Below are 25760 nucleotides of genomic sequence, written 5' to 3' on the forward strand. Positions count from 1 at the left end.
GCTCCTATAAGTCACTCTGGATAAATGTACAGCTATATCATTATCAATAAAAGTGTATAACAGATAACTTGCCCTCGGGGCCGAACCTCTGCCTTCACATTTCAGATTAAGATTACTTTAATGGTCATTTAAAAATCCAAAATGTGTGGTGTGGATTAGTGGTTAGGGCCGCTGCCTTCAGAGCGCACATATGGACCTTTCGTGTGGTTACCTAGGTTACTCATTAGTTCACAGCAAAACACAATTTTCTTGTCTGCTTGCATTAGTCAATTACAAAACTACATTTAAGAAATGTACAAGTCTAAAGATTACTTTTCAACATTGCCTGCGCCTGAGCGTTCTCACTGTTAAGAAGGGGGGTGTTGCAGCACATACTTCCCGTGGCTATGGCACTCCATGAACAGTGTTGCCTACACCCCCTGGGCTATAGGCTATGCAAGCCTCTCCTCATAGGCCATTCCTCTTCTCGTAAAGTCCAAGGAAAAGCTATAGTAAATGTATTTGTATCATTTTTTTATTCTCGGCCTATTCAGCACTGAGCCCGTTCTTCAGGGTCTCTGCTTTTTGCTGCCACTAGATGTAGAAGAAGTGAGTGTTTCAACACTGATCTGAGGAATGGAATACCCTGGATAAAAACGTGATATTTAAGTCTTATTTGATAGTGAGGGAAACATTCAACCTGACAATTTGGCCAATTGTGTTCCTAGAGATTCTGGAAATGCCTCTGTTGACGTTAAACGTGTTTTGGGTGAATCCGAATCGTTTAATTGGTTAAAGAAGGACTCCAGGCTATGGATCTTTTCACAACTAGTCATCTGTAACATTAAAAGTAAAAGTCAATATTGTTAATGTAAATGGTAAATGAAATGGCTCGTTGCAGGACGAAGATGCAAGCTTACCTGTCATGGCCACAACAATGGAGCAGCAGACCAAGCAATATGCGAGAGGAGTACAATTATTCTGGTCGTGTCAAATTCATTTATTTATTTTATTTAACCTTTATTTAACTAGGCAAGTCAGTTAAGAACAAATTCTTATTTACAATGACGGCCTACCAAAAGGCAAAAGGCTTCCTGCGGGGATCGGTAATGGAATTTAAAATTGAAATAAGTTAAATAAAAATATAGGAGAAAACACACATCACAACAATTAATTTATCTGGTACTGAGGCCATCGATTCTGTTACTTGTTATTCGTGTGAGATATTTCCATTTTGGGATAGTTATTCACTGAATTGCTAGTACTAGTTGCTCATTCTGCTACAGTGGTTACAAATGTCTCGCTCTCGGTGGAATGCGAATGCATTATCACATGATACTGCCTTCTAATCCCTTCCCAAAGGGCAGTAACCTAAGGTAGGTGCCTTCGGATGCAGATAGGAAGCATCTCTTGTATTTTGGATAATAACAGTATGCTACACCAACATTAGTTTCCCTTCATACAAAGTGTCAAAAAAAGTGTGATGCTCAATGCCAAAAGCATGCTGATCAGACCACTGCACTACAGCAGTTGACCATGCAAGGCATTAGAATACGTGATGGTATGAGGTCGGTTGGTTTGCAGAGCCTTACCCAAATCATAGAGCCCCGAGGTACGGTATTGCATTGTGTAGTCCACAAACACGGCATAAATGCCTGTCAGTGACAAAGGTGTCGAAGTTGACCTGACAAGATGTCGAGGATGATGAGGGTCAGCTCAGAGATGGCATCACGGGGTACATGACACCGCAGGCAGCTTCCTCTAGTCTAGAACTTAACGTCACACCAATATAGATTTACACAAACAATTATTCTAAAAACATAAACAATCCATATATGACGATGGTTAACATGTCTCCAGTAGTGTAGTCATGTACTATAATAAGTTATATACATTATTCATGATTCATAATAGACAATAGTGCTTTCAAAGATGAGGAGAATAAGTATGTTTTCTGTACTAGAATAGCAGGAAAGGTGAAGAGTGAATAATTCCCACCTGGGAGCAGGGCTTAGAGAAAAAGTTATTTTTAAAAAAAAGTTATGGGTTTCCACACCTTCACAGACTAAGCTGTACCAATCATAGTATCATTGACCCACATCAACGTCCAGTCTCCCTTCCCTTCCAGGTACCCTTTGTGATGAGGTAGTGGACATGTGCAACCCCAGCCCTTGTGAGAACGGGTCTCAGTGTCAGAGCCTTGTGGGGGGCTATGTGTGCCACTGCTCCCAGCAAAGCCTTGATGAGTTCCTGTATGGGGGCCGGAACTGCAGCGAAGCGTTGGTGGGCTGTGAGGGCCATGAGTATCAGAACCAGGGCTCATGCTCTCCGTTCCTAAGCGACGGGCATCATGGCTACTCCTGCCACTGCCCCCCAGGCCACACCGGGCTTCTCTGCCAGACCCGCACAGCCTTCTCCTTTAAGCAGAGCGGCTACCTGTTATTGCGGAGCCCCATGATGTCCACAGAGGCCTCCTGCAACATCACCCTGAGTTTCCGGACAGTGCTGCCCAGGGCCGTCCTCTTCCAGTGGGGCAGTGGAAGGCTGATCCTGGGTCTGGAGCTGTTGGGGTGCCATCTGAGTCTCAGCCTGAGGAGGGAGGCCTCGGCTGGGGGTAGGGCAGAGGCCCTGCAACTTAGCCAGACACTGGAGCTCCCCCTTAACGTGACTGATGGGAGGTGGCACTCTGTGGAGGCCGTGCTGGGGGACGGCCTACTCAGCCTCAGGCTCCTGGATGGCGGGGTCTGTCAGGAACAGGACTGTGAGAGGGAAGCCCAGGTCGCAGACACTCTGGCTGGGACAGACTCTTCAGAGTCTACCCTCCAGAACACCTTCATCGGTGGGGTGGTAGAGGAAGGTGTGGTTCTGGTCACGGTCCCGGCGTTCATCGGCTGTCTGCAGGACATATTTGTGAACTCCCAGCTGGTGGTTCCGGAGGAGTGGCTGAGCGACTCGGCAGTGAACATGACTATAGGCTGCAGCCACAGAGACAGATGCCAAGATCCCTGTCAGAACAGAGGACAGTGCACCAACCTGTGGCAGAGCTACCAGTGCCGGTGCCCCCGGCCATATAAAGGCCAGGACTGCGCTGAGGGTAAGAATGGAGGAATGAGTGGACAGAGTGGATGGGGGTGCTGAGTATAAGATGTAGTCGAGATCTCCTTTAATTTCAAGGGGGGTTATATCAGCTTTAATAGATAGATTGTGGCTTCCATCAATGTTACTGTCTGCATAATTAACAATCCCCCATATATATTTTTTGTAAATACAGTGCATTCGGAAAGTATTCAGACCCCTTGACTTTTTCCACATTTTGTTACGTTCCAGCATTATTCTAAAATTGATTAAACAGTTTTTTTCCCTCATCAATCTATACACAATACCCCATAATGACAAAGCAAAAACTGGTTTTTAGGAATGTTTGCAAATGTATTAAACATGAAAAACAGACATTTTACATTAAAATAAGTATTTAGACCCTTTACTCAGTTCGTTGCTGAAGCACCTTTTGCAGCGATTACATCCTCTAGTCTTCTTGGGTGTCACGCTACGCTAGGCACACCTGTATTTGGGGAGTTTCTCCCATTCTTCTCAGCTCTGTCAGGTTTGATGGGGGCACCACTGCACAGCTGTTTTCAGGTCTCTCCAGTTATGTTTGATCGGGTTCAAGTCCGGGCTCTGGCTGAGCCACTGAGACTTGTCCCGAAGCCACTCCTGCATTGATTTGGCTGTGTGCTTAGGGTCATTATTCTGTCGGAAGATGAACCTTCACCCTGAAGGTTCATCATCGGAGTGCTTTGGAGTAGGTTTCCATCAAGGATCTCTCTGTACATTCCTCTGTTCATCTTTCCCTCGATCCTGTCTTCTCTCCCAGTCCCTGCCACTGAAAAACATCCCCACAGCATGATGCTGCCACCACCATACTTCACCGTACGGATGGTGCAAGGTTTCATCCAGACGTGACACTTGGCATTCAGGCCAATCTTAGTTTCATCAGACCAGAGAATCTTGTGTCTCATGGTCTGAGAGTCCTTTAGATGCCGTTTGGCAAACTCCAAGCAGGCTGTTATGTAACTTTTACTGAGGAGTGGTTTCCGTCTGGCCACTCTACCATAATAGCCTGCTTGGTGGAGTGCTGCAAAGATGGTTGTCCTTCTAGAAGGTTCTGCCTTCTCCACAGAGGAAGCCTGTAGCTCTTTCAGAGTGACCATCAGGTTCTTGATCTCCTCCCTGACCAAGGCCCTCCTCCCCGATTGCTTAGTTTGGCCGGGTGGCCAGCTCTAGAAAGAGTCTTGGTGGTTCAAAACTTCTTCCATTTAATAATGATGGAGGCCCTTCCCCAGATCTGTGCCTCGACACAATCCTGTCTTGGAGCTCTACATACAATTCCTTTGACCTCATGGCTTGGTTTTTGCTCTGATATGCACTGTCAAATATGGGACCTTATATAGACAGGAGTGTGCCTTTTTAAATCCTGTCCAATCTATTGAATTGCCCACAGGTAGACTCCAATCAAGTCTTAGAAACATCTCAAGGATGATCATTGTAAACAGGATGCGCAATTTCGAGTCAGCAAGATGGCACCAACAGAGATGGTCGCCTCGCTTTGAGTCCTTAGGAAACTATGGAAAATCTTAAGTGTTATTACATACAGCCGGGAAGAACTGGATATATTGGATATAAGAGCGACGTCAACTTAACAACATTACGACCAGGAATACAACTTCCCGAAGTGGATTCTTCAGTCGGACTACCACCCAGGACATTGGATCTAAATCCCAGAGGCCGCCCCAAAACAACGTCGCCGCAGAAGAGGTAGACAGAGCGCCCTCCTGGTCACAACGTCCACCTCTTCCCAAGTATACTACCTGCTAATGTACAGTCTCTAGACAACAAGGTGGATGAAATTAGGGCAAGGGTTTGCCTTCCAGAGAGACATCAGAGATCTTAACATTCTCTGTTTCACAGAAACATGGCTCTCTCATGATATGTTGTCGGAGTTGGTAAAGCCACTGGGTTTCTTCATGCGTCGCGCTGACAGAAATAAACATCTGTCTGGGAAGAAGAAGGGTGGGAGTGTATGCTTCATGTTTAACGACTCATGGTGTATTCATAACAACATACAGGAACTCAAGTCCTTCTGTTCACCTGACCCATAATTCCTTACAGTCAAATGCCAACCACATTATCTCCCAAGAGAATTCTTGTCAGTTATCGTCACAGCTATGTATATACCCCCTCAAGCAGTTACCATGACGGCCCTCAAGGAACTTCAGTGGACTCTATGTAAACTGGAAACCATATATCCTGAGGCTGCATTTTTTGTAGGTGTTTATTTTAACAAAGCAAATTTGAGAACAAGGCTACCTAAATTCTATCAGCATATTGATTGCAGCACTGGTGCGGGCAATACACTGCTACTCTAACTTTCGCAATGTATACAAGGACTGTGGGCCCCCCCTCTCCTTTTCCATGGCTGAAGTGAGTTAGGCATTTATATGTGTTAATCCTCACAAGGCTGCTGGCCCAGACGGCATCCTCAGAGCATGCGCAGACCAGCTGGCTGGTGTGTATACGGACATATTCAATCAATCCATATCCCAGTCTGCTGTCTCCACATGCTTCAAGATGGCCACCATTGTTCCTGTACCCAAGAATGCAAAGATAACTGAACTAAATGACTATCGCCCCGTAGCGCTCACTTCTGTCATCATGAAGTGCTTTGAGAGACTAGTCAAGGATCATATCCCCTCCACCTTGCTTGCCACCCTAGACCCACTTCAGTTTGCATACCACCGCAACAAGTCCACTGACGATGCAATCGCCTCCACACTGCACACTGCCCTATCCCATCTGGACAAGAGGAATACCTATCTAGGAATGCTGTTCATTGACTACAGCTCAGTATTCAACGCCATAGTGCCCAAGCTCATCATTAAGCTGGAGGCCCTGGGTCTCAACCCTGTCCTGTGCAATTGGGCCCTGGGCTTTCTGACGGGCCACACCCAGGGTGCATGCTCAGCCCCCTGCTGTACTCCCTGTTCACCCATGACTGCGTGGCCATGCATGCCTCCAACTCAATCATTAAGTTTGCAGATAGTCGACTCCTGAAGTGTGAGTGGACTGAGCAATCCTTACTACTCTCTACACCTGCCTCTTCTACCCCTACTCGGTCCCCTTCTTTCATCTGCCCTACCCTGTCCTTTGCCCATGCATACCCAGTCCTGCCTTTCCCTGCCCTGCACACAGCCATGCCAACCTCAGGAGTCTGAAGAAATTTGGCTTGTCACCTAAAACCCTGTCAAACTTTTACAGATGCACAATTCAGAGCATCTTGTCGGACTGAGTCACCGCCTGGTATAGCAACTGCACCGTCCTCAACCTCAAGGCTCTCCAGAGGGTGGTGCGGTCTTCACAATGCATCACCGGGGGCCAACTACCTGCCCTCCAGGATACATAGAGCACCCGATGTCACAGGAAGGCCAAAAAGATCATCAAGGACAACAACCACCTGAGCCATTGCCTGTTCACTCCGTTACCATCCAGAAGGCGAGGTCAGTAAAGGTGCATCAAAACTGAAAAACAGCTTCTCACTCAAGGCCATCAGACTGCTAAACAGCAATCACTAACTCAGAGGCTGCTGCCTACATAGAGACTCACTCGTTTATTAAAACAAGATGCAATAGATTGCATAATTGTTCTATGATGCTCAGCCATCGCTCATTCATATATCTATATGTACATATTCTTATTACATCCCTTTAGATTTGTGTGTATTAGGTAGTTGTTGGGGAATTGTTAGATTACTTGTTAGATATTACTGCACTGTCGGAACTAGAAGCACAAGCATTTCGCTACACTCGCATTATCATCTGCTGACCATGTGTATGTGACCAATGAAATTTGATTTGATTTGACTTTGATTTGAGGCTCATAGCTAAGGGTCTGAATACTTATGTAAATATATTTCAGTTTATTATTTTTAATACATTTCCAAAATTGTCTAAAAACCTGTTTTTGCTTTGTCATTGTGGAGTATTGTGTGTAGATTGAGGATAAAACGTTTTTATTTAATCCATTTTAGAATAAGGCTGTAACGTAGCAAAATGTGGAAAAGGGAAGCGGTCTGAATACTTTCCGAATGGTCTGTATATAACATTCTATTTGTTGTAATATTCATTTATAATCATTTTAATTGAAAATTAAGTTTTGAATTAAGCTTCATTCATAAACCATAAGCCATGGAATCGGCACATCAAAAAACTCTTCCCAACGAATTTGCAATCTATATGGCACAGCTGTCAATTTTTTGGTCCTTAAATTAAAGTGGTATGCCTTTTTTTATCACAATTTTCTTTAAAACCTCTTAGTGATCCCTTCACGCGCCACTCCCGTTGACGGGATTGATTTGACATCACCCAGTGAAAAAGTAGTGCGCCAAATTCAAAAACAGAAATACTCATACAAGTGTTATATATAGGTTTAAAGATTAACTTCTTGGTAATCCAGCCACAGTGTCAGATGGCTTTACAGTGAAAGCAAACCATGCTATTTTCTGAGGACAGCACCCCAGCAAACATACACATGAAAATCAGAATTCAACCCGCCAGGCACAACACAAAAGTCAGAAATAACATATAATGCATGCCTTATCTTTGAAGATCTTCTTCTGTTGGCACTCTAATGTGTCAATTAAACATCACAAATGGTCTTTTTGTTCGATAAATTATGTCGTTATATATCCAAAATCCATTTATTTGGCGCGTATGATTCAGAAAATACACCAGTTCCAACTCACGCAAGATGACTACACATTATCTAATTAGCTACCTGTAAACGTGATCCAAACATTTCAAACAACTTTCCTAATCCAACTTTAGGTATTTTTAAATGTAAATAATCAATAACATTTAAGACGGGATAAACTGTGTTCAATACCGGAGGAAAATAAAGTGTAGCGAGCTTTCAGGTCACGCGCCTCAACCACATCAGTACACTTCAGTCGACCCTCGTTCTGAATAGGGCTACTTCTTCATTTCTCAAAGGAAAAACATCAACATCAAAGACTGTTGACATCCAGTGGAAGCGATAGGAACTGCAAGCAACTGCCTTAGAATTCCAGATTCCCAATAAAATCCCATTGAAAAGAGAGTGACCTCAAAAAAAAATCCTAGATCGTTTGTCCTCGGGGTTTCGCCTGTTAAATAAGTACTGTTATACTCACAGACATCATTCAAACAGTTTTAGAAACGTCAGAGTGTTTTCTATCCAAATCTACTAATAATATGCATATCCTAGCTTCTGGGCCTGAGTAGCAGGCAGTTTACTTTGGGCACACTTTTCATCCAGACGTGAAAATAGTGCACCCTAGCCTTACGAAGTTTTAACCAATTTTGTTCTTTAGTGCAGGGCTGACAGACAAATTCCTTACTTTCTCCTCCTTTCACTTGCCTCTTCCATTTTTGCGGTAATATATATTTCCATATAGTATTTTTTATATTTTGTTCTGTCTTTTCTGGTGGATTAAACTGAAATTGCAACCAACTTCCTGCGGCTTGTTTTAAAAATAGTGATATTTTGGAGATTATTTCATTTTCAAATAACTGTGTGGATAGACGGACCAAGGTGCAGCGTGATTAAAATTCCACATTTTATTTAAGCAAAACTTTCAAAAACAGAAAACAAACAACAAAGCGTGACATCAGCGGTGCACCATGCACTAACTCAAAACAATATCCCACACCATAGGTGGAAACAGGGAACCCTTATGTATGATCCCCAATTAGAGACAACGAACCTCAGCTGCCTCTAATTGGGAACCAAACCAAGAGCACCAACATAGAAATAATAAACCTAGAACACCCCAGAGAACCAAGGGCTCTCCACGGTCAGGGCATGACAGTTCAAATCTAAATCAATGTAAAAAAAAAAGCCATTCTTGCACATGGGGTGAGACATTCTTACTTATCTGCTGGAGAAGAAGTTTGAATTTTAAGTATACATTTTGTATGACTGAAGCCTTCAGTGAAAGTTCTAATGCTTTAACATTTAATTAAAAATGTTACAATTCTGCCCTCCAAAGTCATTCATTATATAAAGTAGAACATCCTTAGTAGACCTACATAATAGAGAGAGCGTAGAGCAGATCAGTCAGAAGTCACAGTGAGAGATCTGTGTTGGATACAATGAGGTAAGGCAATGCCTTACAGGGACACAGCAGCGCTTACGACACTTACAATACAAACAAAAATGAATTTGCAACCATAGTCAGACAAATGTCAGTCAGGGTACAGACCCTGGTAAGTAATTTTGATTCTTTCTTTTCAGAGAGGGATATTAATAACCAATTGCCACGAAAGCAAATTAGTAATCTGGCAGTACCCAAGAAAAGACACACAGAAACACAAACGCTGCACACACATGCTGAGATCTAGAGTTAAACTACTGCTATCCTAGATGGTATGGATAATTAAAGTTAATTTGCTCTTAAATGCATGCAGATCACCAACGCTTGTGTGTCTTTATGTAATACGCATGCATGTGTATGTGCTTGGTGTTGGGGATGTGCAAGCAATGTGTGTGTGTCTCTGAAAGTAGATTCACAAGGATGTGGGGCAATTAACACACTATTACCCCCCTGCCTTATTTAATTACAGCACCTGTAGCCTGCTATCTGCTACTGGAACGGGAAGTGGGTGACAATAAAAGATTACATTTGTTCTGTGTCTATGCACCTGTGTGTATGTGTGTCATGCGGAAAAAATGCAGACAGTGCAGTCTGTGAGTGCTATCTTAGACAGATCAGAGTGTGTCCTATCTAGTGTCGTCTGGGCTGCGTCTGTAACATGGGAACATATGGGCTTACCACACACAATATGGCATAGACTTCTTGGACAGTGAGCGAGAAAGTCATACCACTAGAAGTTGTATTTGGTATTTTTGTCACACAAAACAAATGCATAATTTGTACTATTTGGGAACAAGTAGTTGAAACCCTGAATATGTTATAATAAAACAATTACCCTCATCTTCTGTCCTCTCCCTCCCTGTCCTTCCCTGTAGAGTATGAGACGGTCCGCTTCGGAAATGAGGACTCTCAGAGCTACGCCGTTTTCACCATCACAGATGATGCAGGAAGTGACATCACTGTCTCCCTCTTTCTGCGCACACTCCGCCACGCTGGCCTCTTGTTGGTGCTCGCCAATAGCACCAGCCAATACCTGCGCCTGTGGCTGGATAAGGGGCGGGTCAGAGTTCAGCTCCAAAACTTTGAGACCTTGACCAGTGAGAGTTTGGTTAACGATGGGGACATCCACTTTGTGAGCGTGGTTGTGGACCGTGAGCATTTGGTCCTATACGTGGCCAACCAGGAGCAGGGCTCGGTGGAGGCCAGGACGGTGGACAGTCAGATGGGAGATGTGGTGTATGTGGGGGGTCTGGCAGAGCAGAAGGCGTCATCAGCATTCGGGGGCTACTTTAAAGGCTGTATCCAGGACCTGAGGATCAACAGTGAGAGACTGCAGTTCTTCAGGCTGGACACCACAGTGACATCATATCCTCTGGTGCTCATGGCTAATGTCACGGCGGGCTGCGCTGGGGTCGACTCCTGTAGTGTGAGTGGACGGAGCAATCTTTACTACTCTCTAAACCTGCCTCTTCTACCCCTACTCTATCCCCTTCTTTCACCGGCCCTACCCAGTCCTGCCTTTCCCTGCTCTGCACACAGCCATGCCTTGCCCCTGCCCTATCAATTCTGCCCCAATCCCGGACTACCCTGCCCCTTCTGATCCTTCTGATTCTCAGCCTTCATTATCTTACTCGCCATCACAGCGTTTGAAAGCCACATAGGTCACCAGTCCCACACAATCAAATTAAATTGTGTTTAAGGGTGAGGATAAAGGTGTTAATTGGAAATGCTGTTTCGAAAGAGAAGACGAAAGAGAAGACGAAAGAGACAAGAAGACAGGGAGACAATAAGGAACTGTCAACTGTTAGGGTGTGTTTACACAGGCAGCCCAATTCTGATCTTTTGCCAAGTTATTGATTTGATTGGTCAAATGACCAATTAAAGGAAACATATCAGAATTGGGCTGCCTGTGTGAACGCAGCCATAGGACTCAGTTAGGATCAGTGCTAGGGCTAGATTACCTGACTAAAGCACTTGAAACCTTTTAATAACATAGGCCGTAATGGCTTTAATGTCCTCCATCTCACAAGGTTCGCACAAAGTAATTGAGGTGCTTAAAATACTTGAATTTACAACTCTGAAATTGGTACTCTGAAGTTGGTACTTGAAAAGTACTTGAATTCAAAAGAGAGGAGAAGAGAAAATGATCAAATATGTTCATATGAAAATTATTAGAAAAATGTATTGGTCTTGTGAATTAATTTCCAGGCAGACTACCAAGTTTCATTTCCTCACGTGATTCGGCTCTGGTTACCAGACGAGCTTGCTCATTCCACTCACACTGCCACTCAGCCAGGCAGGTACCAAACTGACTGATTAGTCAACGCCAAACATCACATCGATAGCTAAAATGCCAGGCGAATGTAGATTCGACCCTGCCTGGCAGTATAAATGGGTTTTGCCAGACCCAACATTTTGTTACGTTACAGCCTTATTGTAAAATTGGTTAAATAATTGGTTTAACCAGGTAGGCAAGTTGAGAACAAGTTCTCATTTACAACTGCGACCTGGCCAAGATAAAGCAAAGCAGTTAGACACATACAACAACACAGAGTTACACATGGAGTAAAACAAACATACAGTCAATAATACAGTACAAAAACAAGTCTATATACAATGTGAGCAAATGAGGTGAGATAAGGGAGGTAAAGGCAATAAAAAGGCCACGAAGAAAGACAATATAGCAATTAAAACACTGGAATTGTAGATTTGCAGTAGGTGAATGTGCAAAGTAGAAATGCTGAGGTGCAAGGGAGCAAAAATAAATAAATAATAAATACAGTAAGAAAAAAAGAAAGACAATATAGCAATTAAAACACTGGAATTGTAGATTTGCAGTAGGTGAATGTGCAAAGTAGAAATGCTGAGGTGCAAGGGAGCAAAAATAAATAAATAATAAATACAGTAGGGATGAGTAAATTGTTTGGGATATTTATAGATAGCCTATGTACAGGTGCAGTGATCTATGAGCTGCTCTGACAGCTGGTGCTTAAAGCTGGTGAGGAAGATAAGTGTTCCCAGTTTCAGAGATTTTTGTAGCTCGTTCCAGTCATTGGCAGCAGAGAACTGGAAGGACAGGCGGCCAAAGGAGGAATTGGCCCTGGGGGTGACCAGTGAAATACACCTGCTGGAGCAAGTGCTATGGTGGGTGCTGCTATGGTGACCAGCGAGCTGAGATGAGACGGGACTTTACCTAGCAGGGTCTTGTAGATGACCTGGAACCAGTGGGTTTGGCGACGAGTATGAAGCGAGGGCCAGCCAACGAGAGCGTACAGGTCGCAGTGGTGGGTAGTATATGGGGCTTTGGTGACAAAACGGATGGCACTGTTATAGACTGCATCCAATTTGTTGAGTAGGGTGCTCTAGGCTATTTTGTAAATGACATCGCCGAAATCGAGGATCGGTAGGATGGTCATTTTCACGAGGGTATGTTTGGCAGCATGAGTGAAGGATGCTTTGTTGCGAAATATGAAGCAAATTCTAGATTTAACTTTGGATTGGAGATGTTTGATGTGAGTCTGGAAGGAGAGTTTACAGTCTAACCAGACACCTAGGTATTTGTAGTTGTCCACATAAGTCAGAAACGTCCAGAGTGGTGATGCTGGGCGGGCGGGCAGGTGTAGGCAGCGATCGGTTGAAGAGCATGCATTTCGTTTTACTTGTATTTAAGAGCAGTTGGAAGGATGGAAGGAGAATTTTATGGCATTGAAGCTCATCTGGAGGGTAGTTAACACAGTGTCCAAAGAAGGGCCTGAAGTATACAGGATGGTGTCGTCTGCGTAGAGGTGGATCAGAGACTCAACAGCAGCAAGAGCGACATCAGTGATGTATACAGAGAAAAGAGTTGGCCCAATAATTGAACCCTGTGGCACCACCATAGAGACTTCCAGAGGCCCAGACAACAGGCCCTCCAATTTGACACACTAAACTCTATCAGAAAAGTAGTTGGTGAACCAGGCGAGGCAATCATTTGAGAAACCGAGGCTGTTGAGTCTGCTGATGAGGATGTGGTGAGTGACAGAGTCAAAAGCCTTGGCCAGGTCAATGAATACGGCTGCACAGTATTGTTTCTTATTGTTGGCGGTTAAGATATCGTTTAGGACCATGAGCATGGCTGAGGTGCACCCATGACCAGCTCTGAAACCAGATTGCATAGTGGAGAAGGTACGGTAGGATTCGAAATGGTCGGTAATCTGTTTGTTAACTTGGCTGTCGAAGACCTTAGAAAGGCAGGTTAGGATAGATATAGGTCCGTAGCAGTTTGGGTCAAGAGTGTGTCCCCCTTTGAAGAGGGGGATGACCGCAGCTGCTTTCCAATCTTTGGGAATCTCAGACGACACGAAAGAGAGGTTAAACAGGCTAGTAATCGGGGTTGCAACAATTTCGGCAGATCATTTTACAAAGAAAGGGTTCAGATTGTCTAGCCCGGCTGTGGCCTCCATCATTCTTAAATGGAAGACAAGACTCTTCATAGAGCTGGCAGCCCGGCCAAACTGAGCAGTCTGGCATTCTCTGGATGCCTGAGTTGGAATTCCGAGTTGGATGACCGTCCAAAATGTATTTTCCTAGTCGGAGATCAGTTCCAGTTGTCTTGAAGTCACTGAAGTCTGAGATTTCCCAGTTCCAAGTTTCCAATTGTTTTGAACACGGCAGAAGTCATGCTGGATTGACAGCACGGCCAATGTATTCAACCTTTTCTGGCCCATAGTGTTGAATTCTTATCATTTTAAGCTTGGAAAAGAGACCTTTAAACCTAGACTTAGGCCACACACCCACTCCACTGAACAGCAGACTAGTGATTGCTTTGCTTACAGTTAGTCACTGATTCCTTCCAAACCACTCATTGTTGAATTTGCAATTTTGTCACACAACACTATGCCACAGAAGTTTTGAGGGAGCGTGCAATTGGCATGCTGACTGCAGCAACGTCTACCAGAGATGTTGCCAAATAATTTTATTTAAATTTCTCTAGCATAAATTTCTCTACCATAATCTGCCAACGTCATTTTAGAGAATTTGGCTTCTTCTTCACCTGCGGGATTGTCTGAGACCAGCCACCCAGACAGCTGATGAAGCTGAGGAGTATTTCAGTCTGTAATAAAGGCCTTTTGTGTGGAAAAACTCATTCTGATTGGCTGGACCTGACTCCCCAGTGGGTGGGCCTGGCTCCCGAGTGGGTGGGCCTAACCCCCCCGAGGCTCACTGATGGCTGCGCCCCTGCCCAGTCATGTGAAATCCATAGATTAGAGCCTAATGAATTTATGAATTATAAAAGATAACCTGACTGTCCCTATATCCTTTAGTAGGAGAAATAATCATAATAATAATATTAATAAATGGTATTTTCTTTCTCTCCCTCTCCAGAGGAACCCTTGTCAGAATGGGGGGATGTGCTACTCCATGTGGGATGACTTCACCTGCACCTGCCCCCACAACGCTGCAGGGCGGCGCTGTGAGAAAGTCAAGTGGTGTGAACTAGCCCCCTGCCCCGCAAAGGCGGAGTGCCGCACCCTCAACCAGGGATACGACTGTGAGTCATTCTTCCCTAAATCTGCTTGTCAGTCTGCGAGGTAGGACTGGGATTAGGACAGATTAGCCCGTGGTTGTATTAGTGATGATTTACATGGCCGTCTGTCTGCCCTGTCACCCCTATGATTAGCTGTCCTGGAATGAAGACAGAAACAACACTGTCACTGTCACAAGCAGAGGATACAGTGTTGTGTCTGCCCAGCACACATTCGCTCATCATTCAGCCTCCGTGTGGTTGATTTTCTATGTATTTGTTAATGTATATTTTTCGCTTTATTCCTACTTTTATTCCATGGTCCATATTCCATCACGTTTTGGACTGATCCTGAGGTTTATAAAGCCTTTATTAATTGACCACATATTTACATACATATCCCTTCTTTTCCTTCCCAGGCTTCTCCAGCGCTACCTTCCTTGACGACAGCAGTGTACTGTCTTACCGCGGTAATGGCCGTATCCAACGTGGCCTGGCCAGCATCACCGCCAGCCTGCGCACCCGTAAACGCCACGTCGCCATCCTGCATGCCGAGCGTGGGCCGGAGTTTGTGACTGTGTCTGTGCAGCATGGCCTTCTCTTCATGGAGCTACAGAGCGGGGAGGGCTCGTCCACGGTTTCCCTGAAAAGCCGCGTGGGGGTCAGCGACGGGGATTGGCACAGCGTCCACCTCTTCATGGTCACCCCATGGGCAGAGGTGTCCCGCTGGACCCTAGTGCTGGATGAGGAAGTGAATGAAGCTGGGAGCTCCAGCAGCGAAGGGGGCAACCTGGACTTCCTCAGGGAGGGGGTGGACATCCAGCTGGGGGGGCTTGGGCCCAAGGCTGGCTGGAGCCTAGAGGGGTGCCTGGGTACTGTGGAGGTGGGGGGCATCGCCCTGCCTTACTACAGCCCCTTAGAGGTCAACCTGCCCCGGATTCAGGAGGAGCAGTTCCTTCGGACATCCCCCAACCCACCCCGTAGCAGGTGCAGTGGAGGCCCAGTGTGCCAGCCCAGCCCTTGCATGAATGGAGGTAGCTGTCAGGACCTCTGGAACCTGTTCAACTGTAGCTGTGAGGAGGGCTGGACCGGACGCCGCTGTGAGCGTAACACAGACACCTGCGCCTCCAATCCCTGTATCCATGGCAACTGCAGCATTCAGGAGCTGGCATATGAGTGTGCCTGTGAGTTTGGCTACACCGGGGTAGACTGTGAGGAGGAGGTGGATGTGTGTGAGAACCATCTATGCGCTCATGGAGGCACGTGTCTACATGGAGTGGACAAGTACGCCTGTCTGTGTGCAGAGAAGTACACCGGACCTTACTGCAAGTGAGTCACATGGGTGGGGTTAGGAATGGAATGGAATATCAGATTTATTTTTATACAGAGGAATGAACACAACTAAACAGTCACCTTCCTTTTATCTGCAAAGTTTTGTATTCCAAAATTGCAGTCCCTTTGAGATTAAACACAATTTGCTAAATGTTTTAAGTATTAAGTCCACAAATAGGCTTTAATAACAAACAGTTGAAAGAATAACATCAAAAAACGATATTTTATGCTTTGAAAACATGGATTCTGCATTTGGAATATTTCACCGAGATAAAAGTATAATCCAAGGATCTCAAAGCAATAGGACACACCAGTGGGACTCCCTTTTAGCTCTATTACACAGGAAGGAAAAAGGAAAACATGTAAATGTTCAGATCTCTGTAAAGCACTTAAACCATGCATGAACTGTGTGTTTTAGTTGCAGCATTTCTGTTCGACTTAACGTCATATATGGCTCCAGTGTGTCGCTGTAGTCTGTGTAGGAACATTGCTGCAGTGTGTCACTGTAGTGCACTGTGTGTGGTGTATTTATCTCCCTGGTGGTTCAGCGCTACTGCCTCTCATCTCCCGTTTGCCTTGGAGCATCATCGAGGGAATGCCTTCATCCATTTATCTTGTAAACACACACTCGCTCTCACATGCACTACCAAACACTCTCTCTTTCTCTCTCGCTCACACACATTCTCTCACATCGCTCCTTCACAAGGGCGTTTTTGAAACGACTTCCCTCGGCAAGCTCGAGTTTCAGACAAGATGTCTATCTTTGCTGGAAAGTTTTCATCCTAAATCATTTTTTTTAATTCTAAACTCAGCAAAAAAAGAAACGTCCTCTCACTGTCAACTGCGTTTATTTTCAGCAAACTTAACATGTGTAAATATTTGTATGAACATAACAAGATTCAACAACTGAGACATAAACTGAACAAGTTCCATGGAAATGGAATAATGTGTCTCCGAACAAAGGGGGTCAAAATCAAAAGTAACAGTCAGTATCTGGTGTGGCCACCAGCTGCATTAAGTCCTGCAGTGCATCTCCTCCTCATGGACTGCACAAGATTTGCCAGTTATTGCTGTGAGATGTTACCCCACTCTTCCACCAAGGCACCTGCAAGTTCCCAGACATTTCTGGAGGGAATGTCCCTAGCCCTCACCCTCCAATTCAACAGGTCCCAGACGTGCTCAATGGGATTGAGATCCGGGCTCTTCGCTGGCCATGGCAGAACACTGACATACCTGTCTTGCAGGAAATCACGCACAGTATGAGCAGTATGGCTGGTGGCATTGTCATGCTGGAGGGTCATGTCAGGATGAGCCTGCAGGAAGGGTACCACATGAGGGAGGATGATGTCTTCCCTGTACCGCACAGCGTTGAGATTGCCTGCAATGACAACAAGCTCAGTCCAATGATGCTGTGACACACCGCCCCAGACCATGACGGACCCTCCACTTCCAAATCGATCCCGCTCCAGAGTACAGGCCTCAGTATAACACTCATTCCTTCAACGATAAACGCAAATCTGACCATCACCCCTGGTGAGACAAAAGCGACTCGTCAGTGAAGAGCACTTTTTGCCAGTCCTGTCTGGTCCAGCGACAGTGGGTTTGTGCCCATAGGCGACATTGATGTCTGGTGAGGACCTGCCTTACAATAGGCCTACAAGCCCTCAGTGCAACCTCTCTCAGCCTATTGCAGACAGTCTGAGCACTGATGGAGGGATTGTGCATTCCTGGTGTAACTTGGGCAGTTGTTGTTGCCATCCTGAACCTGTCCCGCAGGTGGGATGTTCGGATGTATCGATCCTGTGCATGTGTTGTTACACGTGGTCTGCCACTGTGAGGACGATCAGCTGTCCAGCCTGTCTCCCTGTAGCGCTGTCTTAGGCGTCTCACAGTACGGACATTGCAATTTATTGCCCTGGCCACATCCTCATGCCTCCTTGCAGCATGCCTAAGGCATGCTCATGCAGATGAGCAGGGACCCTGGGCCTCTTTCTTTTGGTGTTTTCAGAGTCAGTAGAAATGCCTCTTTAGTGTCCTAAGTTTTCATAACTGTGACCTTAATTGCCTGCAGTCTGTAAGCTGTTAGTGTCTTAACGACCATTCCACAGGTACATGTTCATTAATTGTTTATGGCTCATTGAACAACCATGGGAAACAGTGTTTAAACTCTTTACAATGAAGATCTGTTAAGTTATTTGGATTTTTACGAATTATCTTTGAAAGACAGGGTCCTGAGTTTATGTATTCTCTCTCTCTCTCTTTCTCTCTCTCTCTCTCTCTCTCCAGTGATCGCATTGAGGAAATGCCATGGTACATAGACATCAGAAAATTGTAAGTTTTATTATTTGATACTCCTCCCACCTATTTCAAGAAATGACATAACAACCAGCACCAGTGTTTTCCCCCTACATATCCGGACATTGTAAGTCCATCAGAGCAGGACAGAGTCTGTGATGTTTTAAAGTCCTATAGGAGTGGTTTAATGTCCTGTTCTTGAGGAGCAGTCAGGGGTCTAAATGTCTCTATCCTGATCACCCCCTACATCCTGTAGTCTCCCAGTGGGGAGACAGACGGTACATCCCACTCCCCCTAGTTCACACACGCATATTAGTAGACAATAAAACCCTTTACCCTATAACCCCCTGCCCCCCATTGTTTAACGTCAGGTGGTGCTTCTTCTACGCACTGCTACTCGCTCAACCCCGCTACCGGAAGCAAGACAATGTCCTGCCCCCTTCCCATCGAAATCTCTCTTATGCACACACACCCTCTAGAGGAGTGTGCCTGTCTGATTGTGTGGCCTGTATGTGGTTTTCTCTCCTCAGTAGGCGCAAGCTGCCCGTGTCTGTCTGTGGAGATGAGGCCAGAAACTACATCTGCTTCAACGCAGGGAACTGCACTGAGAGGGACCTGTCTTGCGACTGTCTACCCGGCTTCACAGGACACCGGTAAGAGAAAGAGTTCAACAAAGAAAAGAGAAGGATACAGAGTGAAAAGGAAGGGCGGTGGTAGAGATCATCTAAAAGTATACCCAGAAAATAGGTGACGTTTGTAAAACATTCATTAGACACAGACAGACCATCCTGATGTTGTGTGTCGTCTCTTTTTTTTTGCCTCTGTTTCTATATCTGACCCTCATCCTGCGTGAAGCTGTGAGCAGGAGGTGGATGAGTGCAAGTCCAACCCCTGCCTGAACGGGGGCTACTGCCGAAACCTCATTAACAACTACCACTGTGTGTGTGACATGAGTTTCGCCGGGGACAATTGCCAGGTCGACGTAAGCGACATTTACTTTTACATGGCCGTTCTGTTCTGGCAGAACCTCTTCCAGCTGATCTCTTTCCTCATCCTGAACCTTGATGACGATCCTGTGATCGACTGGGGAGGGCAAGACGACTGAGATAGAGAGAGTGTGTGCTCGTGCGCGTGTGTGTGTGCATGTGTTTGTGCATGTGCGTTCGAGTGGTGTATAAACTTGAGATTTATGGTGATGTGTGTTTCAGGTGTTAAATGCCTGTTCAATGAAAAACAGCTATGTTCTAAATAGTGTGAGTGCTGTTATATCTGTGTCTGTGTATTACATTACCACTGGGGTTAGCAGAGAGGATTCTTTAAACTCTGTGTTTAGGGATTAAATCCAGCTGTGACAGCTGACCACTGAGAACTTAAGAAACAATAGGAGTTGTTGTGAATTAAGAAACAATAGGAGTTGTTGTGAATTAATAAACAATAGGAGTTGTTGTGAATTAAGAAACAATAGGAGTTGTTGTGAATTAATAAACAATAGGAGTTGTTGTGAATTAAGAAACAATAGGAGTTGTTGTGAATTAAGAAACAATAGGAGTTGTTGTGAATTAAGAAACAATAGGAGTTGTTGTGAATTAATAAACAATAGGAGTTGTTGTGAATTAAGAAACAATAGGAGTTGTTGTGAATTAATAAACAATAGGAGTTGTTCCTGAACTGGGCCAATAAGAAATTGGAGCCCTGGACAAGACTTAATGTCTCTGAGTGTAAAAGTACAACTTAGCAATAGGTTTAATTGTTTTTCTATTGTTCAGGTGAGCCAAGTTTAAATGTATTATCTTCCTTTTCTGACAAGAGCACAGAGCTGTTTTTTTGTGCCTTAAAACAACACGTTTTTTATGGCAGCAGATTTTTATAAAGAAGTGGTATGAGTTTGGAATATCCTCTGTTGGATATGACAATATGAATATCCTCTCTGTTGGATATGACAATATGAATATCCTCTGTTGGATATGACAATATGAATATCCTCTCTGTTGGATATGACAATATGAATATCCTCTGTTGGATATGACAATATGAATATCCTCTCTGTTGGATATGACAATATGAATATCCTCTGTTGGATATGACAATATGAATATCCTCTGATGGATATGACAATATGAATATCCTCTCTGTTGGATATGACAATATGAATATCCTCTGTTGGATATGACAATATGAATATCCTCTGTTGGATATGACAATATGAATATCCTCTCTGTTGGATATGACAATATGAATATCCTCTCTGTTGGATATGACAATATGAATATCCTCTCTGTTGGATATGACAATATGAATATCCTCTCTGTTGGATATGACAATATGAATATCCTCTCTGTTGGATATGACAATATGAATATCCTCTCTGTTGGATATGACAATATGAATATCCAATCCTCTCTGTTGGATATGACTGTTGGATATGACAATATGAATATCCTCTCTGTTGGATATGACAATATGAATATCCTCTGTTGGATATGACAATATGAATATCCTCTCTGTTGGATATGACAATATGAATATCCTCTCTGTTGGATATGACAATATGAATATCCTCTGTTGGATATGACAATATGAATATCCTCTCTGTTGGATATGACAATATGAATATCCTCTCTGTTGGATATGACAATATGAATATCCTCTCTGTTGGATATGACAATATGAATATCCTCTCTGTTGGATATGACAATATGAATATCCTCTCTGTTGGATATGACAATATGAATATCCTCTCTGTTGGATATGACAATATGAATATCCTCTGTTGGATATGACAATATGAATATCCTCTGTTGGATATGACAATATGAATATCCTCTCTGTTGGATATGACAATATGAATATCCTCTCTGTTGGATATGACAATATGAATATCCTCTCTGTATGAATATCCTCTCTGTTGATATGACAATATGAATATCCTCTCTGTTGGATATGACAATATGAATATCCTCTCTGTTGGATATGACAATATGAATATCCTCTCTGTTGGATATGACAATATGAATATCCTCTCTGTTGGATATGACAATATGAATATCCTCTCTGTTGGATATGACAATATGAATATCCTCTGTTGGATATGACAATATGAATATCCTCTGATGGATATGACAATATGAATATCCTCTCTGTTGGATATGACAATATGAATATCCTCTCTGTTGGATATGACAATATGAATATCCTCTCTGTTGGATATGACAATATGAATATCCTCTCTGTTGGATATGACAATATGAATATCCTCTCTGTTGGATATGACAATATGAATATCCTCTCTGTTGGATATGACAATATGAATATCCTTTGGGCGATGTTGCTAAACTAACACAGATCAGGTAGCATTATATTGTACATTAGACGAAGCTATACAGAAACTATAATAATGGGTATTTTCGTAGGACCAAACGGAAAACAAGACACAGGTTTTGGCAATTACACAGAATCGTCAGTGTAGAACCACCATTCCCGAAAGGAATGTTTTATTATTGAAAAACAAATTCACTTTTGGAAAATAAAAATATATGCAGTATTTTCTTGGATGAATCTTGTCTCTGAAAGCAAAATGTCTCACAATATATGGTCAGGCTCATGTCCATTTGATGTTGTGTGTTCCTTGAGGATAATGGTACTGTACATACAAATACTGTAAGTGGTGTAGCTAGATGGATTCCCCTAGGCCCTTGAAGGCAGCGAATCACAATTACCGTTTATCAATTTTAAACTAATCAAAATTCTGTCACACGTTCTCTGTTGTTGTCTATACCTACAAATCAGTCTGTCTCTATGTCCATCTCTCTATCTGTATGTCTCTATATATATCCACATGTCTGTCTGTCTGTCTGTCTGTCTGTCTGTCTGTCTGTCTGTCTGTCTGTCTGTCTGTCTGTCTGTCTACAAAAGTATGTGGACACCACTTCATATTAGTGGATTCGGTTATTTCAGCCACACACGCTGCTGACAGGTGTATCAAATCAGGCACACAGCCATGCAATCTCCACAGACAAACATTGACAATAGAAAGGCCTTCCTGAAGAGCTCAGTGACTTTCAATGTGGTACTATCATAGGATGCTACCTTTCCAACAGGTCAGTTCGTCACATTTCTGCCCTGCCAGAGCTGCGTTGGTCAACTGTAAGGGATGTTATCATGAAGTGGAAGGTCCAAAACAACCTCTGGAAGCAACATCAGCACAAGAACTGTTCGTCGATTTCCATGGCCGAGGAGCCGAACACAAGCTTAAGATCACCATGCGCAATGCAAAGCGTTGGCTGGAGTGGTGTAAAGCTCACCGCCATTGGACTCTGGAGCAGTGGAAACGTGTTCTCTGGAGTGATGAATCACGCTTCCCCAACTGGTGAAGTCTGACGGACTAATCTGGGTTTGGCGGATGCCAGGAGAACGCTACCTGCCCCGATGCATAGTGCCAACTGTAAAGTTTGGTGGAGAGTAAAACATTTTTCATGGTTCAGGCTAGGCCCCTTAGTTCCAGTGAAGGGAAATCTACCACCACAGCATACAATGGCATTCTAGACGATTCTGTACATCCAACTTTATATCAACAGTTTGGGGAAGGCCCTTTCCTGTTTCAGCATGACAATGCTGAAACAGAGTGAGGTCCATACAGAAATGCTTTGTCGAGATCGGTGTGGAAGAACTTGACTGGCCTGCACAGAGCCCTGGCCTCAACCTCATTGAACACTGACTTCGAGCCAGGCCTAATCGCCCAACATCAGTGCCCGACCTCACTGTTCCAACAACTAGTGGAAAGCCTTCCCAGAAGAGTGGAGGCTATTATAACATCAAAGGGGGGACCAAATCCATATTAATGCCCATGATTTTGGAATGAGATGTTCGATGAGCAGGTGTCCACATACCTTTGGCCATGTAGTGTATCTTGCTCTCGATGGGTCTGTGTCCGTTCTGAGGTGTTTTGTCATGTCTTACTTTTTTAAACCACTTTCTGTCTTCAAATAAACATTTCCTGTTTTTTCATCCTCATCTGTTGTTTATCCTCCTTTCACTACCTGTCTTAATTTATCCAACATTTTGTCTTCCAGTCCTAATTCTTTCCGCCTCAATGACCTGAGAAAATAAAGCAGTAGGTTTTGGAGAAAGTTGGATGGCTAAAGCTAGCCATCAGAAACGGCTCCAAAAAATCCCACTTGGCAAAAACTGGTTGACTCAATGTAGATTCCACATCATTTCAACAACAAAAAATCGAAATCCAATGGCATGGTGACAATTGTTGTTGATTTCACGTTGAATTCACGTTAGTTGACAATTAATGGGAAGTGTCCTGTAGCTGTCACTGCTCTAGGACTGGTGACAGTGGAAAGTCAACCCCTGAAGCTGCCACTAAATGTCACTTCAACACTCTGCCATGACTTTACCTCTCTTGTCACAGTTTCAGAGTGCTCGAACCTACACTTGCCAACAGTTATTCCACTGGTCATAGACTTGTCAATGTAAGTTCCGGGCAGAGGTGTGTGTGTGTGTCTGTTTATGTACGTATGTACGGGCAGACATAGACCCATTGGTGTAAGTACTCCATGGGTATTCCGGTGAGCTGTGTGGCACGGCTGTTAGATAGAGATGGTGCTTGGACAGCTAAAAGCTGCCTTTGTTTCCATCTGAAGTGCAACTCCGCATTGATCTGGTGGCGTACCTGCAGGTTGGGACTGTTTCACAGAAATGCACGAGGGCAGCTTAACTGGCAGACATGCTCGTTCATTTAGAGACAGTCACACACACACACACACACACACACACACACACACACACACACACACACACACACAGTATATATAGGCACACAGTACAGGACACATCTACCTGTCAGACACCTAGGTGCTGAGATGCGCACTGTGTAGCTGCAGTAATAATATAATAATAATAATATATGCCATTTAGCAGACGCTTTTATCCAAAGCGACTTACAGTCATGTGTGCATACTGTGTGTGGGGGCTTGCTCTGCAATAGAAACTGCTTAGAATGCAGACTGGTTAGAGAGTAGAGTCCTGAACCTGTCTGCCTCTGACTGATGAAGACCCTTGGCTGTGGAGTTCTCTGGGTCTGGGTACTCTGTGTTGTGTTCACTCTGAGAGTAAACCCGTCTCGTCTGACAGGTAAACAAACAACATATTATTGTTGAAACAAGACAGAGTAGTATGGTTCCCGAATGTTGTTGTGGTGTTATTGTTTTCATTGAGGAATGTTTTACAGTAGCACCGCAAGGAGCATGTTGCTAACTCTTTACCTGTGTGGGGGGAAGTAACTGTTGACTTGATTTAACTGGCCATATCTCCCAGAAGCTCCTCAGCGTGGCTCCAATATGATACCAGGCAATATGACATGTGTAAGGGCATTTTGGCGGTGGCTCAGTATGATGGCACGTTTTGTCAAAACCATCAGATATACAACACACAGATTGCTGTGAATCAGTGTCAAAAACAGTGATGATTTCATATTGGGTCATTAGGAAAATGCTATGATTTTGTGTTGTTTGATGGTTTTCTGTGGTTTGGATTCAAATTGTGTTTACACAGTTGTTGTGTGTTTCTGGGTGTGTTGATGCGGCCCTGCGTGTGTGATTCTCCTCTGAAGGAGCGTAACCCCAGGTGTCTTGCACAGGGCGGCGATGCTTGTGCCGTGTGTGGTTGGCATGAGGATAATAGTCCTGCCGCAATCGAGCAGATGGAGGCAGGGTTCACCCCTCCAGTCTCCTACCCAGTCTGGGTCAGTCCCTGGTACGAGCTCTACTGCCTACGGACTCGAGAACAGATCCCTCATGATGCTGGTAGAGCACTTGGAAGCGGAGTGCCTTGTGTCTGTGTTCCTTCCCTCTCTGGTCTGACCAGTATTTTTTATCATGATGTTAATGCACTTTTGCACCTTTTAATTGATGTTCATATTTTTCCTGCTTCCCCATTTTTTGTGTACTTACCCCCGTCTCCCCTCCTCCTCTCCCTCCCCCCTCCTCCTCTTCCTCCCCTCCCCTCTCCTCAATCCATTTCCCTCTCCAGTTGACCTCTGAGGGCCTAACCTCTGACCTGTTGCTGTCAGTCACTCTAGTGTCTGTTGTGCTGCTGCTGGACCTGGTCAGTACCTCCATGGACCTGATGGCACTGAACCGGTGGCGCTGAACCGGATGGCCATCCACGGCACCTACAGCCCCAGCCGATAGGAGAAAGAGTGATCTCGCATAGAGATGTGGACATAGCCCATCCAACACTCATGGAGAGACTTATATAGAAGACTGGGGCCAGTTCCAAACCCACCACTCAACACTGTCCTGACATTGTTCCATTGAGAGACTCATATAGGAAACACACTCACTGGCCTGGACCCAGTTTCAAACCCATCACCCAACATGGCTTTTGCAATCTAACTCATCCCAAACCACCTCAATTGGGTTGAGGTCGGCTGATTGTGGAGGCCAGGTCATCTGATGC

At 44.4% G+C, this 25760-nt stretch overlaps 1 pseudogene; it reads left to right on the plus strand.

The window, feature by feature from the left end:
* The window catches only part of LOC118358633 (protein crumbs homolog 1-like), a 43950-nt pseudogene extending 18390 nt beyond the window's left edge, over positions 1 to 25560 (plus strand).
* The last annotated feature ends 200 nt before the right edge of the window (positions 25561 to 25760 follow it).

The sequence above is a fragment of the Oncorhynchus keta genome, chromosome 26, assembly GCF_023373465.1.
Source record: "Oncorhynchus keta strain PuntledgeMale-10-30-2019 chromosome 26, Oket_V2, whole genome shotgun sequence".
In the NCBI taxonomy this organism is placed as follows: domain Eukaryota; kingdom Metazoa; phylum Chordata; class Actinopteri; order Salmoniformes; family Salmonidae; genus Oncorhynchus; species Oncorhynchus keta.